General features: G+C 41.4%; 1 long non-coding RNA gene across 1 annotated transcript; it reads right to left on the minus strand.

The window, feature by feature from the left end:
* Positions 1–355: 355 nt before the first annotated feature.
* LOC144988787 (uncharacterized) lies at positions 356–1,251 on the minus strand. Its single transcript, XR_013652816.1, has 2 exons — positions 1,132–1,251; positions 356–1,060 (listed from the first exon to the last, which is right to left on the minus strand). It is a non-coding gene; the product is annotated as an uncharacterized LOC144988787 (long non-coding RNA).
* Positions 1,252–15,224: the final 13,973 nt, after the last annotated feature.

Here is a 15,224-nt window from a genome sequence, read left to right on the forward strand (position 1 = left end):
TTTACCCCCAAAGGGAATCTAGCCATCTTCAGCTCTATCATCTCCCCCTCTGAACCCATCTTTTTCTCAAATCCATTGCACCTCAACTAACAAGATTGCTGCTCTAACCACAATTTTATAAACATTTCTTTTTATTTTTGGTGAAACATTTGTCACATCTGAAACCTTCCACCATCCACTCCAACCTGCTTGCACACACCTCTTCACATTCTGGACCGTTGAGCCAAAAAACCTAAAATCCTCCAGCTTCTTCATCTCTACTTGTTGTTTTGCTCTGAAGCTCCACCTTGAACTCTGCTTTACCCAGAGAACATCTCACCACTGTCTTACAGCTCTTATGCATGTCCTGAAAAACTCTAATATTCTTCCCTGCCACTCCGGACTTCCTCATCCAAACAACAGCTCCCTCTCTGTTTCATGTCACAGAGTTTCTCTACATGTATAGACACAAAGCTGCTCCGTCTGACTTTCTCTACTTTTTGACAAATATTGAAATATTGCATCTCTTGGGTTTTTCCTTGGCATGAAATCCAACTGTTGCTCACAAATATTCACTTTTGATCTTAGCCTTGCTTCCACTGTTCTTCAATACTACACTGTGTCCCTCATCAGCGTTGTTCTTCTGTAGTTTCTACAACACATCTCTTCTTCTTAATAATGAACACCAGAACATTTTTCCTCCATTACTCAGACATTCTCTCACTCCCCCAGATCTTTTTGCACAGTCCAGTGTCATGTTAGCGGGATGAAACTTAGCAGACCCGATAGCTAGCAACCCGGAAGGATAACGGACTCAAGAGTGGAGGATAGTTTATTGTACAGGTTTTTCTTGAAAAACAGAAACAGGTATGGATGACTTTGGATGTTGGACTGTAGCAGACTTGGAGGCAGAACTGGCAAATGTGTCTCAAGGAGAGGAGGTGAATAGAGTAGCTTTGCTTTCCTTAGTGGTGTTAAGCCTGTGAAGGGAGCAGCTTGTCCTGTTGGTTGCGTGTGGTAATGCCAGCGTGGAGACATGGCGTGGCAGGGGGTTGAGTCCTTGAGATGAACCAGGCGGAGACTGTGAGGCGTGGGTAGACATGTGTCAGCAGCAAATGTTCTGTGATGAGTTGGAGTCAGGTCGGCACGTACCATGGAAGATCCTGAAGACAGGGAGGTAGACGTGAACATACAGAAAACTTGATGTAGGTGAGGCAATACTTCATCAATTAATGTGAACAAGAGGCCAAGTACTGTACCAGAGAAGGCAAACGAAATGACAGTGAATACTGGAGTAGGAACAGCCTAAAAAGAGATCCAGGGAAGCAGAGCTGATGAGATGAGTGGCAACAGCTGAGTCCAATCAGGAGGAGCCACACCCGGGGGCAGGACACCTGTACAGATCCACTTCTCCACCCTTTGTGTCCACATTGTACAAGTCCTTCAACCACCTTTGTTTGGCCTTTGCCACCTCCACCTTCACCTTGTGGCCTATGTCTCTGCTTTCTTGTCTGCTGTCCTCTCAATTCCCCACTTTTCTAAACCAAACCTTTCCTCTTAACTTATTTTTTCCATCAAGTTTCCTTATCTCCCTTCCTCTTCCTGAATGACACACTAAGTACTGTCTTCCAGATCACTTTAGATGGAGCTGTAAAGTAATCTAGGAGAACTTCCCAATTACCCAAAACCTGTTTCAGCTCCTATCTGAAAGCCACATAACACTCTTCCTGTTCCATTACTTTGTCCTCTGCTCTACTCCTTCCCTCTTTGTTTTCTCACCACCAGGACTTTTTTACTCACCCCTCTCCCCAGACATTAATTTCTGATCTCCATTTTAAATTAACAATCTTTTACACTTTAGCGCTCCCAATCTCAATCCTAACTCAACCTATTCACTTCAAATTTCTCGAAAATTGTGTTTCCCACATCAGTTTTCATACTTTTAGTAAGTCTACCACCATTTGTCCTTCAACAATTCTGTCCTAAACACTAGCTGAACTCCTTATCGACATGTCTAATGAATTCTGCCTTAACTATCACTTGCTCACTACTAGGGATAACGCAAATCCCCTCATCCATCCAGGATTCCACCTTCTATTTTAAATCCCTTCCTACTTTTTGAGCAAAATCACTGACAAAATGCAACATGATACTGTTAACTTAAGATCTATTAAGCACATCCATCCAAAACATCCATTCATCATCTTGTTCACTCCTCTTCAGGTTCATGAAGTTGCTGGAGCCAATCCCTGCTAAAGAAAATCTTTGACAATCAGTCAGTCAATTGAAGGGCCACATACTCCATACGAGGGGCAATTTAAAGTAATCAATCAATCTTTGAAGCCTGTTTTTGAGACTGTGGGAGGAAGCTGGAGTGCCCAAAGAAAACCCATGCAAGCACAGAGAAAATGCAAATTCTACATAGCAAGGCCTCAGATGGGATTGAACCAGGACCTTCTCACTGTGAAGGCTAACTACCAAACCACTGTGCTGCTCTAAAACATACTTCCAAAGAATTTCTCTTACTTCACCCCTCTTTCCATTGACACAATGATAAGGCAAGCCTACTTCTAAACCATGACCCTAAAACCTTTTAAAATTTCCTCCTGAACAGCAACGCTCTTTTTTCCTTGCCAAATTGTCTGCAACAAAATTTCCAATTTAGAAGCTCACATGCAAATAAATTGCACATTATTTACTTAGGGCGTGCAGGTGATTTTTCTAAGACAGACATAAAAAGTAATATTGATACTAGAATTGTGAGTGCACTACAGACTATACAAGTTAAATCAATCCATTGGAGAGTAGAGTATGGGACCAAGGAATCTGGTGCTACTGAAACAAATCAAGCAGTTCTTAAAAATGGTCCAATGTCTATCCACAAGGTGTGCTATGCTTTCTGTGACATAAGTAATTAGGGATATTGCAGGGTATTGCAACTTAATGAGCAGCTGGTTCACCTGTATCTGCATTAATGATCACCTAAATCCCCTTACAGGAGGAGTTTAAGATAGGGAACAGACCATAGTAAGGATTGTATAAGTACCTCCTCTATGAAACGCTGACTCCAGGCATTTGTCGGTAAATTTGAGCTAATTTGCTCGTCCTTGCATCCATCCATCCCTCTATCTTCCTCCGCTTATCTGGGACTGGGTCGGGGGGGGGGGGGGGGGGGGGGGGGGGCAGCAGTTTAATCAAAGATTTCCAGTCTTCCTTCTCCCCGGCCACTTTCCCCAGCTCCTCTGGGGGGACCCCGAGCCGTTCCCAGGCCAGCCGAGAAATGTAGTCTCTCCACCGTGTCCTGGCTCTTTCCTGGGGCCTCCGTCCAGTGGGACACACCTGCAACACCTCCCCAGGGAGGCGTCCAGGAGGCATCCGGAGCCACCTCAACTGGCTCTCCGCGGGTGACTTCTCACCCTATCTCTAAGGGAGCGCCCAGCCACCCTACGGAGGAAGCTCATTTCAGCAGCTTGTATTCGGGACCTTGTTCTTTCGTCATGACCCAAAGCTCATGATCACAGGCGAATATTGGAACAAAGATCGACCGGTAAATTGAGAGCCTCGCCTTTTGGCTCAGCTCTCTTTTCACCACCAACGGGCCGATACAGCGACCATATAACTACGGACGCTGCTCCGATCCGCATGTCAATCTCACGCTCCAGTCTTCCCTCCCTCGTGAACAAGACCCCAATATATTTAAACTCCTCCACCTGGGGTGGGGACACTCCACCCACCGAGAGACGGCAAACTACCTTCAAAATATAAACACGAAACAGTGATTGTGATTAAAAGGGCTTGTAGTTGTGACATAGGAGCTTCAATCAGCGGGCTGCAAGTTCCCAGCTCCACTCTATTCTGCTGCATCCACTTGCAGATAAACAGATCCATTTTGAGCTGGCATCTAGCTCAAAACTGTATGGCTGGATAGCTCCAATATTGATGACCTTTTTTGTTCTACCATTAATGTTAGGATGGTGGTGGGAGGGGCTGTAAACTAGCAGGACATCGCGTGAAAAAATGGGTGACAGGAAGTGAGGGCGGCAAATATCTAATGAAATCCTGCCTCTCTGCAGAAAGTATTTCTAGAAAAGGACCTCTAACAATGCTAGAAATAAATCAAAATGTAATTCTTAAGAACTGATATATATGTATATATATATATTTTTAAAATTTTTTATTAATATTATTTTTTTTAACTTGTCCTGTCCAGCAGCTGGGCAAACAGATGAGAGCTGAGGGCCTCTTGTGTTGGACATATTTTACTTAAACAACAGGGGTTCTGAATTTTCTGACAAACCAGAGGTATTTCTGAATAAACCCCTTTTGTAATCGAGGCCAAACTTTATTCATTTTAATCGTATTTGAAGATCTTTTGTGTTGGACCGGACGGAAAAGGAAAGGAGGGAAAAAAAGAGAGGGATGTTGGGGGGGGGGGGGGTAAAACCATGAAGCATGATATATATATTTTTTTAAATTTGCTTATGAACAAAGTCTTTTGATAAGGACCTCAAAGACCTTAAACTCGAGCACCACCTCCACTTCCTCGTCTCTTTTTGCCCTCAAACATATCTTCCACACCTCCTTTTACCAATATCAGTCCGGTCTCCATCGGCAACAGGTCAATAGTGCAGGAGGCAGTTCTTGTTAACCAGAGCAATCATATTTCAAAGTTATGCTTTCAGTGATGCTATTATAGATTTGGCAGAAATTTTGCATTTGGTGTCCTTACTGGAACAACCCTTTAGAGATCTAGAACTATGCATTTTTTTAAAACAAAAAATATATAGAACGTTTGCCTCCAAGTAAAAATGCTAAATACATTTTTTTTGTTTGCAGTTGTGTCAAAAAAGCGTCAAAAGCCTCCTCTCATTGGCAAATGTAATGTCTATGTAATATAAAAAAAAACTTCTGTTCTGGTCTTAATATGAACCAACCTTTGTAATGAAGACCCCTATCTTTTATTGCTCTAAAAAGTTGGTTTTTTGTTCATGTCTGTTAGTGTGTGTGATCTATGCAATCAAATCTTTAAATATCAGTATTCAGCTTTAATGACTATGGCAGGTTGGGAAATTAGACTGTAAAGAGCCCTGTTTTCCTTTTTTTCTTTCAAGGGCAGCAGCATTTGAGTAGCCATACTAGGTCTGATTGTTGGAGGACTGAAAAAGAAATGGAGAATAAAACAAAGGATTCACAAATACATGCTACTGGAGGCCCTGTCAAAAAGCTACAGCGCACTCCTACACAGTGCCGCCCACATACACGCACACACAATAATGCACATTTTCAGAAGGCGCCACACAATGAGGTGTAGTTACATGCACAAACAAATGCACGCACATGGCTGAAGCACACAAATCAGCACACGTACAAAGGCAAACACAATAGCCCAGAGCTTTCTTTTGAAAATCTGAGATGATTTTTTTTTTCTTTAACCTTCACTTCAGTGGAACCAAATGGGGAATGGGACGAGAAACAGTGTGGAAGAGGTGCAGGTTATCTTCATATTTATTCATCAGGGTTCATTCCTTTCCCTGCAGATAGTGTAGCACGATAACATCAGATGGTGGGTAGGATCTGCCTGCTATTCTCAGCCACTGATCTCAGAGCCCGAGGTGCTAAGATTACTGAGATCCATTGGACTCCTGACAGGTCTGTGGTGAGACAACCCCTTCCTTTAAACATAGAACAATACATACAATTTGCTGAAGCATAGACACTGTTGTAAACCACAACGTAGATCCTTTTTATTTAAAGATAAGTCAGCCAAACTGCAGTTATCAAAAATCATCTGGACTTTACTGTGGCTTTTGATTAAATCAAAGTTCAGATGAATAACATATGTCATGATGTAGCCTACTTATTAAAAAACGAAAAAAAAAAATCCATGTGTCATTATGGGTATTTCACATATTTACCTATTATATTTTGACCTCTTTACATTATTTTTGCATGAATTCTAGGATGTTCATTCTGTAATGCAGTTTCCTTCAGGTCCAGCTGTAATCTTTCAGTCAGGTAGTGGTCTGAATGACTCTGAATCAATGCAAAACCTTGATTCTTTTTTCTTCCATTTATTCCCCTATATTTAAGATTCCTGTCCTGTTATGTATTACAATTTCTTCCAAGCTTTACCTGTCAGACGTATGGACTCACATAAATGCTGTTGGTAGTCCATTATATTAGAATACAGTATGTTCTAATCCAGTGTTTTTCAACCAGTGTGCCGCGGCACACTAGTGTGCCGTGGGAGATGGTCAAGTGCGCCGTGGGAAATTGCCCTCATTAACTGATCTAAAAACATTTCCCATCTCCAGGATTTCAGCTCTCTGTTCCTCCAAACAGGCCCTGATAAAACACTGAGGAGTTAAGAATATAAAAGATCGTAAAATACTTTTTCTTTGCGTTTATTTTATTTTATTAAAGACATTTTGATAAGAATGACGGTACCGCGATTCAGCTGCAGCTTCTCGCTGTATTTTGGAAAAGTCCCGCCCCTTTAACTGTCTCCACCAATCATTCTTGGGGGGCTTAATCACATGTCATCAGTCTGACCAATCAGAAGTGGTTAAAGTCTTCACTTCCTTGTCCCGATTTAGCTCGTAAAGTCTCTCAGTTCTAACAAAAATACCAGCTAAAGCTCGTCTTTAGTGGTGTATCTTTCCACAGAATCCGGTATCAGACCGTGGAACAAGTGAACAAAACAATGAAGCTCAGAGACGCGATCTCCGGCCGTTTTATGCACTACATCTCCCATGATGCATTGGGTTGTGAGAGTGACAGCGCACAAGGAGATCTGTTGTTAAACGTCTTGAAACCAACGAACACACATCAAACTGTTTTTAAATCTTTCTAACTTAACTTTTATTGCATCTTTTAGAAAAAAACAGCTGCATTTTTCAGCTTTGTCTGCAACAATTATCTCAAAAATGCATGTGAGATTGTGGAGGGGCTGTAGATCAATACAGACTGTGAGTTTCATCTTGTTTTTTTTTATTTTTGGATGCTGGTGTGCCGCGGGATTTTTTTTTAAGGTTAAAGTGTGCCGCAGAAAAGGTTGAAAAACACTGTTCTAATCCATCTTCTGAAACAGCGGTCACCAATCCCCGGGCCTCAGACCAGTATCGGTCTGTGGATCATTTGGTACCGGGCCGCACAGTAAGAATAAATAACTTACATTACTTCCGTGTTATCTATTTCGGAATCGGAAAGATGTTTTATTTTGAAAAATTGCCCGATTCTCTGACGCAGGACAAGGTGCTCTTCTTGGTCATGTGATAGGTTACCGCTAAAATAAAACTCAGGAGCTAGCAAAATGATTAAAAAACAAATGTCTTTGGAAAGTTTCTTTGCCAAGGGGAAATGCCCAGCCAGGAGACAGAAGAGGAGCTTTCAACTTTTTCAAAAAAAGAAAGCTACATTTAATAGACAGCACTTCTTTTTTGCACCATGAGTGTGGGAAGTGGAGAGGATGCTGACACCTTTGCGATGTACAATGTCATGCATATCAAAATTAAAATTCAAAGTGTGTCATGTTGCGTCTCTTTTCCTCCTTCATGGTAGCGTTGCTACAATAACCGTCTGAAAGACTGGTCTGTGAAAATTGTGTCTGACGTCATACAGGTCCGTGGCGTTAAAAAGGTTGGGGACCACTACTCTAAAAGACTTCAAATTTAGATGTTTGGTCAGCTGTGAACATGACCCGTTATGGATACATATCTGGGCTTTGGTTCATTTGCATATGAAATATTGTTCCATTGTTCATTACAACTTGTTAACTAAAAAAACTTCAGCCGTGGACTGTGACCTATTCAGAAATAAGAACCTAAAGAACCAGACCTATGTTAACAATAACTGACAGCAATGTAACAAACTTACAGCCTGTCTGCAGGGGAATTATGGGCAAATCTGTGGAAAGCACACAGGTGATCTGCAGGAAATTTTAACTTACTAGACCACTTGGTACGATCAACAAGTTGTAGTGAAACAACTCGTAATGGTAAGTAACGGGGAAGTAGGTGAGACGCAAATGTGTTGTACTGTGTTGTGTTGTGTGGGCGTGTTATGGGCACTTGCGTATCTCCTTACTGCACATGGTCAGTAAGGAGACAGTACGCGAACCTTACCAATAACTAAAGTCCAACCTACGGGCACCATACAACAGCCTTATCTGTACCTCAGAAGTGCATGTAACTTAGATTTTCTTTAAAAATACTTTACAATACTCTTACCACACGTACGAAAAATGGTACTTTCCATTTTCATGGCATCCTCTTAGGTGACCACACAAGTCTCAAGGGACCTGCAAGACACATATGTGCTCCTCTAAAGATGCAGCCGGTCCTCTCTACAACCCTCTAGGGGCCCAGACAACCCAAAACCCGTACAGGGACATGTGACCAAGTATTTAGCTCTCACGAAGCACAACAAACACAAAGCAGTCTGTTCGAACAATTTGCAAATTTTCTTGATGAAAGCAGAGCTGGAGAGTTTTGTTCTCTTTCAAGGTTTTTGCCGGAGCGTAAAGGAATTATTAAGAGCCAGAGTTCTCAGTGTTTGGTTCTAGCTGAAACATCTGGTGCATAGAACATTAGCAATGTATTAGCAGTGAATTTCCAGAGTTATTTCAATTAAAATGTAAATGCCTATAAAGCAGAGAATTCTACATCTGAAAACATCTTGATGTAGAATGATGACATGAATCTGTCCCTTTCTATAGCCGTTGTGAGTCTTCTTGTGGCTTTGACACTTGTTTGGCATGGAAAGCTAGAATGTTCTACTAAAATGCAAACAGATTTTTGTGGCTGGAGAGCCACAGACACCTGGAGAATATAAAACCAGCTGTTTGAAGTGAGTCAGCTGGTAATCCAGTTGTGAGTATCAGCTGGACTGAGGGAGATTTTTTTTAAATGATGCACTTCCTGAAAAAGATAAGGGGTTTTACAAAATTTTGCTCATTTTAACTTTTAAAAAAGCTAAAAGCACTTCTGGGTTTCTACTACAGAAATAAATCTTGTCTAAGCCCAGGTGTGAGGAAAAGACTTGTTCAGAGCACTTTCCTCCCAATTTTGGATTATGGGGACATTCTGTATATGAATGCTGCCTCGTCAACTCTCCGTAGTCTGGACACAGTTTATCACAGTGCCCTGCGTTTTATCACAAACTCTGCATACGGAACCCACCATTTTGAACAGTACTCTCTGCTCTCTTGGTCTTCACTCAAAGTCAGGCGACAGAAACACTGGCTGATATTCACCTATAAGGCCATTCTCGGCAAACTACCTCAATATCTGTGCCGTCTTCTTTCTCCTGTTAACAATAAATATAACTCTCGTTCCTCACTCAAATTGCTTCTTTATGTCCCTAGATTCCTTAGTGAATTAGGAAAAACAGCCTTTTCCATTGCTGCTCCGCTTTCCTGGAATAATATTCAAAACTCTCTGCATTTAAGTGACCTTATTCCCTTGAATTGTTTTAGAGCAAAACTTTCTGAGCTCTTAAAAGAAACATGCACATATCACCCTTGACCTATCTGTATCACTTTTAATTAACCTATTAGTCATTGTCCTACCGTTCATTTCAATATTTATTGCATTTGTATTTTGTAATGGATTTTATTTCAGTTGTTTTAACTGTATTTTATTTGTATTGATGCCCTTTGGCCCAGGTCTCCCTTGAAAAAGAGATGTAGTCTCAATGGAATTTCCTGGTAAAATAAAATAAAATAAAATAAAATAAAAATTTAACCCAACCACCTTTTATTTTGAATACGTATGACAAGCAACGATTTTAAACATTACTAATGTTATAATAACTTCTGAACAGCAAACCACCAGATGTATGTTTTTATTCACAGCGCCATAAAAATATGTTTTTCACATTTTGATCACTTTTTGTGTTCTTTTTTTCATTTGTGGTTGTCTTTGACATGGAACTGGTTATTTTGGTAGTCTTTGCTGGTAGATGAAGCACAAAAATTGCCAGAGGGTGTAGAATGTGGGTGTGGATTCTAAAATCTGCTCACAGGTCCAATCAAAAAACTCCAACACGGACTCCAAAAATTTGTGCCACTAACAATTTCTAACATCTTTTTCAAAATCCAGCGTGCTTGAGCATATGCACTGTTCAGTAATTTGAGTGTGTGTGTGTGTGTGTGGTGGTGGTGGTGGAGGGGGGGGACACACTGTGTTTTTTTTTTTTCTGAGTGGGCCTTTTAGAGCAAAGGCTAAGGTGAAGTCTGTGCTAGCCCGGCTGAGTGGATGGATGGAGAACATCCGCATTTGTCGTGACTGCTCAGGCATCTGTAGGAGGATCTGACTAGCACTCGCTGTTCACTTATATAACACAGTGAAGCACACCGAGCACTGATTATAGGGCCACAGGTCAGCTCTCTCAACACCTCTGCAATACCGCATATTCTTGTTTTTTGGGAATTTGCGAGATTTATGCAAGATTATATAATTTTAGTGAGGGTGTGGCTGATGAGCCTTCCCGCTATTGCATAGGGGCAGACACTGACAACAACATACAATTAAGAAATCTTGACAAAATGTCTACAATTTCTTTATAAAGTTTGGCTTCAGACATGTATATATAGGAGTGAATGTAAAAGTAAAAGGAAACTGTTTAATTTGTTTTTTATTATTATATAATGTAGATGAATAATTATTCAAATTTCACATTTCAAATCATTTATTCATCCAAAATTATCTATTTTTAAACACACATTTTTGCACCACTATCCATTTGTATTTCAGGATTGTGCAGTTTAGTTTTTTTTTTTTTAGGGGAGGAAGCAGATGACCTGACAATGTAGAACAGAAAACCAGACACTTCTATACACCGAGGACCAGTAACAGAAATGAAGACAGCTGTGGATGATTAACATGAACCTGGAGGACAGAACATGACCAAAAACACCACTAAAAAAACAAGCTAAAGGCCAAAATCCTCACAGCAGCCGTGTGATATCATTAAATAATATTGACATTTTCAACACTCTGGCAATGAAAGTTGTAGGATGCCTGTGTTTAAAATATTACCATGTATTAAACTTGATTCATGTTGATTATGCCTTCAGTGCAATGCCGACATAAAAAGCCTCCAGTGTTTTATTGCTTTGATGTTTGAAGTCTATCAAAGTCAACAAACTCATGTTGACAATATTTTGCTTAGATTAAAAAATTACAATTGTATAACTTTCACCTACACATGTCACATAGCTAATTAGTTATCTATTAGTACTATTAGTATCTGTTAGTAGTATTAGTAATTTTACTTAATTTCCATATTGTTTACAGGACAGAAAATGTGTGTTTTTGCCATAGTTCTTTCAAATTTTTTTTTACTTGTCCTGTGAGAGCTGAAGGCCTCTTGTGTTGGACAGATTTTACTTTTACAATATGGGGTTATGAATTTTCTTACACAAGGTTTATATTTGAATAAATCTATTTTGTAATGTAGGCAAAACATGATTTATATTGACCATATATGTCCCCGCCAAAGCAGCAGTTGTAGCCAGGCCCTCCAACACCAGCACGGTATAGCAGATAGAGAAAACCCGCCCGCCAGGCAATCACGTCTGGCACCCAGGCCAGGACAAGCAGGATCGCCACAAGGCTCCCAATGTCAGAGGGCAGGGGGGCACAGGAGCACCGAGAGTGCTAGCTCCAGCCCGACCAGAAGAATACCCCCCCACACCGCTCCCGGAGGGCCCAACGCAAGGCCCCGCCCCAGGAGAGTGCCCCCAGCCCCAGAAGAGCACCCCACCACCACCCAGGAGTTCTGAGCATCCCCCAACCCCAGGCACAAGCCAGGGTCCCCCAAGGGAGACCCGCCCCACACTCCAGGCAGCCACCCACCCAGCAGGAGGTCCAGGTGAGAGCAAGGCAGGGGCCACCCACTCAGGAGGCGGATGCCAAAGAGGAGCGGCGTTGTAAATATGGAACAACCAGGCTAGTCTACTGTTGGTATTTTGGAGAGGCCTTGTGCTCAAGGGCAAGGACCACCCACACCACAGAGACACGGACACCCCAGACTCAGATGTGATGTGATCCCAGCTTATGGTCTTGCCAAAGAACTCAGGGATCCCTTTCCCTGCGTGGAGAGAAAGCCGCCGGGCCCAGGAAGCCAGCACCCAAGGGACACGGCTACCGTTGGTGAGGGCCTGGTTCCCCCCTTTTAGGGATGGGGTAGTGTATGCGTGTGTGTTGGAGTGTATATTGTTGTTGGGTAAAGGGTGTGTGTAATAAAGGGTGCAGTTAAAATTGGCGGGTAGGACACTGAGAGGACATCTTCCCTACCAAGGGTTCTACATGTCTAAGGTGCAATTAAAACCGAGAGGGGAGGTGTGTGTGCGTGTGTTGCACTGTCCCTCTGAAATCTTTTGCACATCCCTGGTCCTCCATGTAATCCCTCACTGTTGCTGGGCTTCAGGACCCAGAACTGTTTTTGTTTTTGTTCTGTTGCTCCTCCAGGGGGGTATTCCAGAAAGCAGGTCATGGGATTTACCACGGTAAGTTTGAGGGTATGTCAAGTTGCCATGGCAACTCATGCTCTGAACATAACCTGGTCTGGGTTTAGTTGATGGTTAGATTGTTTTCAGAGAGGTAAAGCAGCATGGCGTGTCCATTTGAAGATGATTTAGTGCAGTGGTCCCCAACCCCCGGGCCACGGACCGATACTGGTCTGTGGGTCATTTGGTACCGGGCCACACAGACAAAATAAAATAACTTACATGACTTCTGTTTTATTTATTTTGGAATCTGAAAGATGTTTTATTTTGAAAAATTGCCCGATTCTCTGTTACATCCGTCTATGTCACTCTTGACGCAGGCCACTTCGCTCGTCTCGGTCACGTGATAGGATACCCCAAAAATAAAACCCAGGAACTAGCAAAATGAATAAAAAACAAAGTCTTTGGAAAGTTTCTTTGCCAAGTGGAAACGCCCAGCCAGGAGACAGAAGAGGAGCCTTCCACTCCCAAAAAAAGAAAGCTACATTTAATAGACAGTATCAGGAGTCCTACTTAAAATACGGATTTATCCCAACGGGAGATTCCCTCCAACCATTCAGCATTGTGGTGAGTTGCATTTTCCAGGCACTTATTTTGAAGGCATGTTTTAATGTTATAATAATAGCGACCAGGGAGTTGCGGGCAGAGAGGATGTTACTCATGTCATAATTCGTGTTCATTGTTATGTTAAGAAAATACCACAGTTTTCATGCAAATCATATTATTTTGTTGTGTTGTAGTGTCAGTCATGTGCATGTTTGGTGTGCTGTCGGAGTTCCGCAGGCTGCAGGAGTTACTGTCGGAGCCGGCATCACAGGGATTTAAATCAGTCCCCTTTGCCTGCTTTGGTCAAAATAGGGTTGAGCACGGGTGTTTCTTTTTGCCTTCGGGTCCTTTCATCTGGCAGTTATGTTGTTACACCCTTAGTTATTTCTTCCTGTTGTGTTTACTTCTTTTTAGCACCATGAGTGTGGGAAGGGGAGAGGATGATGACACCTGTGCGATGTACAATGTTTAGTGTGTCAAACTAAAAGTGCAGAGTACGTCTTATCACATGTCTCTGCCTTTATTGCAGCGTTGCTGCAGCGTGTGTCCGCCATATATAACATACCGGTCCGTGAGAATTTTGCCAGACATCAAACTGCTCCGTGGCGCAATAAAGGTTGGGGACCGCTGATTTAGTGTATGAAGAAGCTCAGATAATACTTTTTACACAGTGAGAGGGTGATAAGACCACGTATGGATGTTTAAAGATAAACATTTTACATTAATCTAACTTAATTATTTGCTTCAGTAAAGATAAATCATTTTTTTAGTTAAGTCAGCTTAAAAATAACACGTAGTTATCAGACAGTTGTTTTACTTTCATTCAAATTAATTCAATTAAGTAGGTGTAGATTTTGGTGCTGCTGTTAGGTTGGCACCACAAGGAATTGTGGGATACCATTCCCTTGCCTGTCTGGACGTATTTGGGTTTAAGTGTGGGTTTTTGACCAAATGTGTTTAATTGTTTAGCTGTTTTACGCTGTTTTACCAAGTTATTTATCTTGTTATGTTTAATTCTTTCTGCACCATGACTGAGAGGGAGGGGGAGTATGATGAGTTTATTTAGCACCCCTACTGCTTGGTGGAATAATGTTAAAGTAAGAGAAATGATATGTAAAATTATGCTTTATATTGCGAATCCATTTTTTTCAATCATTTTATTGTTTTAAAAATGAGTATATCTGCAGGCTCAAACTTAGACATACCAGAGTTCAAGAAGTACAATAAATTAAAATGGAAGAACATTTAATTGAATTGGAGTAATATTACATTTAGTTAGGTAAATATGTTAATTTGAGTTGTAAAAAAAATATTGAGTTGGGTAGACGTAATGAATTAGGTTAAAAAATGTACAAGTAATTCAAAAATTACTTGTTATCAATTGAAGTAATTCATTTAAGGAGAGAGAGAGAGAGAGAGAAAGAGAGAGAGAGATATGCGTCACAATGAAAATAGAAATAAGATCTGAAACTCCTACGTTTACTTTGTATCTTTTGCTGATGCATACTTTTTGATGGATGTATAATCTTCATACGCCGTCATTAAAATGTCAGACTCCGTCTCACTGAGGTATAGCGCTCTCTTTTTTTCACCACGCGTTCCCATGGTGACTCCGGAAATCGGCGATCCATTGAGAATGTCTTTATGTACTTGCCGTGCACGCGCATTAACCCAGGGTTACCAAGTTGAGCGTAATTACGCTAACTCATATCCGGTCTTTTGGAACCCACATACCCAAAGTGAGCAAGTTAAGGCGGACTTCAATCATAGTTCAGGGTTAAAGTCAGGGTAGTTTAGACATGCTTTCTGGAATATCCCCCAGGTCCCCTCCTCCCTGGCGATGTAGTCTGAGAGGGCATCTGGAATCTGCCCTTTTGGGGAGAGGTACTGTCAGGTTTGTGCAGTGCAGTTTAGTTTTACAGTGCTGTTTTTGATCATGTTCTGCTTTGAGTTGTTCCCATCAGTCACACCAGCTTTCTTCATTTCAGTCAATTACTCTAAAGGACTGGTTTTCAGTTTTTCATTGTCAGGCCATCTGCTTTGTTTAAATTTCAGCAATCAAGGCTGGTCTCCTGCATATTGGATCCTGCATCTTAAAATTTCTGACATTGTGTCAATTATCTTACAGTTTTTTTTCTAGTCTGACTGTTCTAATATTATTTTATTAACATATCCCAAACGGGGAAAA

The sequence above is a fragment of the Oryzias latipes genome, chromosome 21 (assembly GCF_053564925.1).
Source record: "Oryzias latipes strain Hd-rR chromosome 21, Olatipes_Hd-rR_3.1".
NCBI lineage: Eukaryota > Metazoa > Chordata > Actinopteri > Beloniformes > Adrianichthyidae > Oryzias > Oryzias latipes.